This window comes from Wasmannia auropunctata, unplaced genomic scaffold (assembly GCF_000956235.1).
Source record: "Wasmannia auropunctata unplaced genomic scaffold, wasmannia.A_1.0 LD336053.1, whole genome shotgun sequence".
Taxonomy (NCBI): Eukaryota; Metazoa; Arthropoda; class Insecta; order Hymenoptera; family Formicidae; genus Wasmannia; species Wasmannia auropunctata.
The window spans coordinates 7,012,701-7,013,323 of NW_012026837.1; positions in this window are offsets into that span (position 1 = coordinate 7,012,701).

A 623-nucleotide genomic window follows, 5' to 3' on the forward strand; every position below is an offset into this window, starting at 1 on the left:
TTGCAAAGTGTCCTTTACCGTTGCATCTAAAACACTTTATTTCCTTAAATTCCTTTTTCTTCTTTCCTTTTGCAAAGAAGGCGTTCTCTTGATTGGAATTTCGCATGCCTTGTACTTCTTGAAGTAGCTTGATATAATCTGCGGTAATTGGTTGTCCGGAACTTTCCAAGCCCATTATCATGGGCTTATAGTCGTCTGGTAACCCTGCTGGCTGCTAGTAATATTACGCCGACCCATTCATCTGAAACTTCCATACCAACACCCTGTAATTGATGTGCAGTTGAAATTATAACATTCACATATTTTTCGACAGTACCGCAGTTTTTTAATTGCGTAGAGACGAGAGTTTATAATAGACTCACTTTTCGGGTAAGACCCGAGTCTTCGAACGCTTTTTGTAAATTTTCCCATGCTTCTTTAGCTGTGCGAGTATTCTGAATGTGAACGTAATTAACGGGTTCGACTGACATTAAAATTCTTGATCTTGCCTTGGTTACCTTTTTGGCGTCATTGGTGTATTCCACTAAACCTTCGACGCAACCCCATAGATCCTCGTATTGCAGACACGCTTCCATCGCTATAATAACTTCGTATAGCATACAACTGAGTCGACAAGGCACACA